The following is a 6,944-nucleotide window of genomic DNA, read 5'->3' as shown; positions in this document are numbered from 1 at the left end:
GAGAGAGAGAGATATTACATAAGCTTATGTACACATGTATGTGTTCCATAATGCATACGGTGAGAGCCGAAAGGCCAAATCCACAGTGAAATGCTGGGAATTAAAAAATAACTTGAAAACTTTTATGATTTAAAAAATATTATTACGTAAATAAGTATTGGTAATTATTATTTTACACATAAACAGATATAATTTATATAAAATTATATAAAATGATTATATAATTATATACATATCATTTATATAAAATGATTTATCTGTATTATATATATATATATATATATATATCCCCCAAATCCAGAAAAGTTGGGACATTTTGTAAAATGTAATAAAATCAAGAATCTGTGTATTGTTAATTCTCTTTAACCTTTATTTAACTGACAAAAGCACAAAGAAAAAAAATGTCCAATGTTTTCACAGGCCAAATTAATTGTGTTTTGTAAAAATAAACAAATTTTGATTTTGATGGCTGCAACACACTCCAAAAAAGTAGGGACAGAGGCAAAATAAGAGTGAAAAGACTCATAGAATATCCAATTGACCTGTTTTGTAACAGTTCACAATTAGCAGTTGAACTGGTAATAGGTGAGGGTAACGTGATTACGTATAAAATCCAACAAAGACTTGGTCCTTGCAAGCAAAGTTGTTCATGGCTCACTACTTTGTGCCAAATTTCATGAGAGAATTGCCAAACAATTCAAAAATCACATTTCTCAATGCAAGTCTGCAAAGTATTTAGGTCTTTCACCATCTACCATACAAAATATTAAAAAAGTTTCAGGGAATCCAGAGAAATCTCAGTCCGTGTAGGGCCCGGCAGGAGATCTCTGGTGAATGTGTGTGACCTTTGACCCCTGAGATGGCATTGCATGAGAAACCATCATGCTACTGTGTTAAATTTAGCCAGATGGGCTCAGAAGTACTTTGGGAAACCGTTGTCACTTAACACAGTCTGCAAGGAGAAATCTATGCATCTGTTCAATGCAGAGATGGGGCCGAGTTCATCTCAGATGGTCTAAAAGACAGTGGAAATGTGTGCTGTGTTCAGATGAATCCATGTTTCAGCTTGTTTTTGGGAAAAACTAACTTTGAGTTCTCAGTCCCAAAGATGAAAAGGACCATCCAGATTTGGTGCAAAAGCAAACATCTGTCATGGTACGAGGGTGCATCAGTGCAAACGGCATGGGTGACTTGCATGTGTGTGAAGGTACCATTGACGTGGAGGCGCGTGTATTGGGATTGTATCAGGCGAGATTGGGCAAAAATTCCACTTGCAAAACTTCAACAATTAGTATCCTCAATTCCCAAACATTTAAAAAGTGTAATTAAAAGGAAAGGTGATGAAACACTGTGGTAAACATGCCTCTGTCCCAAATTTTTTGGAGTGTGTTGCAGCCATTAAAAATCGCAGTATTTACAAAATACACTTCAAAATCTTTTCTTTTTACTTTTGGCAGTTAAATAAAGGTTAATGAGAATTAACAATTCATAGATTTTTGGTTTTATTGCATTTTACAAAATGTACCAACTTTTCTGGATATGGGGTTGTATACGTATATGCTCATAATGCATGTAATACAACAAATAAGTTATAACACACACACACACACACACATGTATGTATGTATATATAAATAATATGTGCATTAACTTCATAAGTTTCATAAGCTATTTAAATTTTAATAAAGAGCAATGAAAAATTTAGCTAATGCACTAGGGCATTCTGGGACCAAATGAATCCTTGGGTTCAAAAAAAATGACTTGGGTTTTATTTCTAGCCAAGAGTACTGTTCTTTTCATTTCAGATTATATCCTTTAGCACCCTATTGCCATTATGTCAAATAAATTATATTTGCATAAGAAAGCATGCAAATGTGCTGCAACTCTGGAAGATTAAATCTCCAAAAAAAAAACAGACTCCATAAATTATTTGGTCATTCTGAGTTTACGACTTTCTCTCCTAGCAAAATCTCTGCGCTAAACTATTTATGTGGGGTGGATTAGAGTAATAATTTATCCAAAAATAAAACTGCTGTCATTATTTTCTCTCTCTCGTGTTTGTGGTGGTTTATGGGAAAGCACTGTGGAACAGTGGGTGTCTAAATTACCTCATTTAACAGGCGGTCAGTGACCTCTCCACGGGGGACTGTGACTAAATCGGAGCACTTTTGTTCATAGTGGGCCTGTTTGGAGAACTGCAGAGCCAACCGTCACAAACCCTGTGAGATTCTCGTCTTTGCTGTAATAACCTCTTTTTCTCTTTGCACTACAGGTGTTTGACATTTCAGCAGAAACAACTTCAGGCTGAGACACATACAATGAACTCCACCAGGCATCTGAGAAGAAAACCGTATTTTTCTCTAGTAGGATGACTGGAAACATCTTGAGAAAGCTGTGAGAACAACTTTTGTGAGCTTGAAGAAATTGTGTGTAATGTGTTGCACCTGGTGATGAAAGAGAATTGGACAATTTTGGGGCATGAAATGACAGCTTAGAATTATACTAAACATTCCAATTGTTTCACTTGTCTTTTCAGATCAAGCTTATTTTTCACTTGGTGGATGATAAAACAAGTGAAAATCACTCAGAACAAACCACTCAGCAATATCCTGACAGCCACCCACAACACCTTACTCCGTGTCTACACCGGATGCGACGGTCGTCGCTCTTGTCAAGTCGTGCCGCAACAGCTAATGGCTGTCTACACTGGACGCGAAAAAGTGCCAGTTGCAAAGCATTTGTCAGTACGTTATAAATAGAACGAGCATCAGTTTACTGTATGAGATTTGTCGCTCACGTCGCGGTGCATCCAATGTAGGTCAGAATCACTGTTTCTAATAAGCTTTATTGTTTTTAGTCGCATCGCGTGTAGACAAGGTGTTAGTAATACCCTGGCATTAACTCAGAACACCTTAGCAACCACTTAGCAACACCCAGGCAGCCAAGCACCCTAGCCACCACTTAGCAACACCCAGGCAGCCAAGCACCCTAGCCACCACTTAGCAACACCCTGGCAGCCACCCAGAACACCTTAGTAATACCCTGGCATCAACCTAGAACACCCTGGCAACCACTTAGCAACACCCTGGCAGCCATGCAGAACACCCTAGTAACCACTTAGCAACACCCAGACAGCCACTCAGAACACCTTAGTAATACCCTGGCATCAACCCAGAACACCATAGGAACAACTTGGCAACACCCTGGCAATCAGGTACACTAGCCACCACTTAGCAACACCCAGGAAGACACCCAGAATAACTTAGCAATACCCTGGCATCAACCCAGAACACCCTAGCCACCACCTCTCAACACCCTGGCAGCCACCCAGAACACCTTAGTAACACCCGAGCAGCCATCTAAAAACACCCTGGCAGATGCTTAGCAACACCCAGAACATCTTAGCCAGCACCGCCCTGTCAAACAAACAGAACACCTTAGTAACAACCTGTCAACCATCCAGCAGAACCCAGCAACCACTGAGCAATACTCATTTTACACATTTTTAAATAAGCTAAATGTACACTACCGTTCAAAAGTTTGGGGTCAGTGAGAATTTTATTTTTATTTTTTGGAGGAAAGAAATCAATACTTTTATTTATCAAGGACAGTAAAGACATTTATAATGTTACAAAAGATTCTATTTCAAACAAATGCTGTTCTTTTGAACTTCCTATTTATCAAAGAATCCTAAAAAAAAAAAAAAAAAAACTGTACAACTGACAGACCAACAACTGTTTCAACATTGATAATAATAATAAATGTTTTTCTTGAGCATCAAATCCTCATATTATACTGATTTTTGAAGGATCATTTGACACTGAAGACACTGACTCTGGTGATGCTGAAAATTCAGCTTTGATCACAGGAATAAATTACACTTTACTATATATTCACACAGAAAACAGCTGATTTACACTGGAATAATATTTAATACTATAACTGATTTTTGTTGTATTTTTAATCAAATAAGCGCAGCCATGGTTAGCAGAAGAGAATTCTTTTAAAAGTATTTAAAATCGTACCGACCCCAAACTTTTGAACGGTAGTGTATGTATTCAGAGTCTGTCATGTTCATCTCACCTGTGATGACTTTGAAGTGAATGTGTTATCAGTAGTTCAGCCCAACAATATTGTGTGAACCAGAGCAAAAATGAAAATGGAGAAAGGAAATGCACACAAAAGCACCATTATCAGCTGGTTCCATCTGAACAATCACATCGTGCGCGGATAAGGACAGATGGATCTGGCTGCCTTGAAGGCGTGGGGTTTCAGGCAGATTGTTACAATTCTTCCCCAGATTTGAGAGCCTGTGCAGCACTGATGCTCGTTAAGCCCATTGCCCTTTTGAAACCAATTTCGGTGTCTCTGCACTCATGCCCGTGCGAATATGTGGTCAGCTTGCTTTTTCAGGCTGTCGCGCCCCATGCAGCGCTTAGCTCTGTCTGGATTATGACAGCACTTTCCCTGCTCTGGGTCACCAGGATCAGCTCTCACTCAACACCACAGCCATACATATAATCCCATCAGCCCCAGCATGGAAGAAGAGGATTTCAGGGTGACTATGAGGACTTTACAGAAGATTAGGCCACTGGATATCTCATTCCACATCACAAATGGAGAGTAAGATCGTCAAACTGGGGATCATTTGCTTGCTTTACATTTCCACATGTGTCGATTTAGATTTGATCTCTTGTTTATACCCAGATAATAAAGAAATGTTAGAATAATGCAGAATAATTTGCCAAAATATGCTGAATGCAAAACAAAACAAAACTGTATTTCACAATGCAATACGCTCAACTTGACCTTTGTTTCCAATTCTAAAAGCATTTATGATTTATATTTTGACTCGATATTTGTTAAAATTAAACAATGCTAATTAATCCAATTGATTTAATAGTGTTGGGTCCACCTTGTCAAGTCCGAGTCGAGTCTATAAGCCCTTAACCAATTGAGTTTGAGTTGATGTTTAATGTCTTATTATCTAATTTTATGTTGTTACTTATTTTATTTCATGTTACAAGTGATGTGGATTCGACTACACTGCAAAAAAAAAAAATCGGTTACACTTTATAAAGGCGTCATTGTTATAGCGTAACTAATATTAATTACCAACAGCTACTTACTATAGGGTTGATTGGGTTTGGTTTAGGGTTAGTTGGATGTAATTATCCATAATTTACTCTTATTAGTATGGTAAGTACATGTAACGTGTAACAAGGACACTGAAAAACAAAGTGTTACCAACATTTCGGAGTCTAAAATGTCAGAGTTTGCTTCAAGTCCACCTGAGTGAGTCCGAGTCCAAGTTCATTCATAATGGCAGTCCGAGTCCAAAACCCAACTCTATGATTTCATACAAAACAATAACTGTTACTTTAAACATACAGTAGCCTATTTTTTTTTAACAAATTGTAGGCAGTGTACAGTCCAGTGTGCAGCATTCAGTCAGTAGTAAGGTGTTCCCTTCCACAGTCATGCACGTTTGAGGCTGCAGTCAGTAGCGCCATCTAGTGCCTGCTGACAATATAATCACATTCTCTACTGAACATTTGAAAATCCAAGACCATGTGGCTTTTACATCAGCAGAGATCACAACACACCTGCACACTGACCCCAATCCTCATAAGGATCTTACTGAGAAATCACTGAGACAGTTGTCAGTCTAATGCAACCTCTCTCTCTCTCTCTCTCTCTCTCTGCAAAGTCACAGTCTCGTGCAGGACAGAGGAACAAAACAAACACACACGGCCTGATGATTCGGCAAAAACACACACAGGAAATTATGGCATCAGTTGTGAGTATATAAGCATTCTATTCTATTCTAATATAATCTATTCTATTATATTATATTCATCTGTGTAGTTGTGACTGAATTGTTAGAGGAAATTATTGTTTTCATTTAATCAAACATTCTGTGGAGTGTATCAATGCTACTGTAATAAAGAGAAAATATCAATATTCATGTTTAACTTGAGGGTAAATGTTTCTTATTTAATTTGATTAAATACTACAATGATTTTTGTAAGACGCAGTTGCAAAATAAAATAAAAATATATTCCATATAGTTTAAACATGACTATTGTTTTCATCCTCTTTTTGTAAATTGAATGAAATTATATTTACAATACCAATATATATATATATATATATATATATATATATATATATATATATATATATATATATATATATATATAGTTAAGTATGAAATATATATAATATATAGCTTCTTTAAAGCATGAAGTGCATCCTGGAATGTTTTTTTTAAAAGAGTTTGCTGGACACTTTATTTCCTCCATTATGTGTTCCAACTCATTCATTAAAAAAGAATAAAGAAATTCCTATTTATGCACAATTATTTTGTATCCACAAAGCAAATTTGAAGCATTTAGGTTTTTAACATCATAAGAAAAAAATCAGTCCGTCCAAACTTTCCACTGGCAGTGTGTATAAGATTTTTTTCATAAAAAAACGTGTCATAGAAAACTGCATGTAAATGTCACACTTTTGCATGTGTGTGTGTGTGTGTGTGTGTGTGTGTGTGTGTGTGCTGAAGATTCAGGAAAGTTTGACCTGCCAGGGGAAAAATGCGATGATCCATCTAAGTGGCTGTGGTATTCAGCTGGTGTCTAACAAGGGCGGTCTCTCACGCACACCTGCCCTCCATCTGTTACCGACACATGCTGAGGAGCCAGGTCACATGACGCTCTCCTCTTCTTCCTCCTCCTTCTCCTCTTCCTCCTCCACACAGGATCAGGGTAGAGCCCCTGTTCAGCCCTCAGAGCAAGAGAAAGCGGCTGAGAATCTCCCCATGAGACGCCCTCTGAAACTTGCCCCGCTAGAGCTCCCCCTAGAGGTGAGAGAGGCACAGTGGCAGAAGATCAGAAGTGCTCAGCAGGCCAAAGCGCCGGGCTATAATTCGTGGGGGGCGTATCCAA

General features: G+C 37.9%; 1 long non-coding RNA gene across 1 annotated transcript; it reads left to right on the top strand.

The window, feature by feature from the left end:
• Positions 1–4,060: 4,060 nt before the first annotated feature.
• On the top strand, positions 4,061–6,687 carry LOC130077364 (uncharacterized). Its single transcript, XR_008805737.1, has 3 exons — positions 4,061–4,623; positions 5,711–5,800; positions 6,563–6,687. It is a non-coding gene; the product is annotated as an uncharacterized LOC130077364 (long non-coding RNA).
• The last annotated feature ends 257 nt before the right edge of the window (positions 6,688–6,944 follow it).

The sequence above is a fragment of the Rhinichthys klamathensis genome, unplaced genomic scaffold, assembly GCF_029890125.1.
Source record: "Rhinichthys klamathensis goyatoka isolate OS25496 unplaced genomic scaffold, OSU_Roscu_1.1 h1tg000731l_1, whole genome shotgun sequence".
In the NCBI taxonomy this organism is placed as follows: domain Eukaryota; kingdom Metazoa; phylum Chordata; class Actinopteri; order Cypriniformes; family Leuciscidae; genus Rhinichthys; species Rhinichthys klamathensis.
Note: the sequence above shows the minus strand (reverse complement) of the source record. Positions and strands in the feature narration are given on the sequence as shown.